Here is a 716-nt window from a genome sequence, read left to right as displayed (position 1 = left end):
ACATTTTGAAGGTATTATTTATTTATTTATTTATTCTATAGTGGTAAGAATTGGATCGGACTGGTTGGCCGGTTCGACAAAAAACTGGTGAACCAGATTTTTAACCGGTTCGGTCTAATTTTTGAACCACTTAAGAAATAGAATCGGTTAAAACCGGTGAAAATCGCCCAAAACTAGTGAAAACTGAATCGTTTGAGAGAAAATTCCAAAATTAATAAAAATGCAATTTGAACTTAGGTCTTCTTTGTGTCTACATACTTTCCTTGCCACTAAGCTACATTCTTTCTTATTATTTTAAATGCTAATTATTAATTATATAGTAAAAACGTATAATAATTTTTTTAGATATTATTTTAATTTTATATTCACTTATATTTAAATTAATTGGTTTATATTTCTTTTTTTTTATTTTAATATCAAATCTAATATTTCTATTAATATTTTCTTGCAATTTATTGTCTAATAGTTATATGCCCACCATCAATTATATGATCATGAATATTTTTTTATTTATTAAAAAAGTACAATTTCATTCCTATATTTTTTTATTTTATCTATTTCTGTATTTCATAACATTCACGTTAAAAAGTCATATGTATTAGAAGAGAATATCATTTTTTACCAATTACTCTTTTAATTGGGAGTACTTTTTTCTCTCCCACAACGCATTATTTTTACTGTTTATTTTTTTATAAACTATAATAAATTATTATCTA

This window comes from Arachis ipaensis, chromosome B04 (genome assembly GCF_000816755.2).
Source record: "Arachis ipaensis cultivar K30076 chromosome B04, Araip1.1, whole genome shotgun sequence".
Taxonomy (NCBI): Eukaryota; Viridiplantae; Streptophyta; class Magnoliopsida; order Fabales; family Fabaceae; genus Arachis; species Arachis ipaensis.
Note: the sequence above shows the minus strand (reverse complement) of the source record.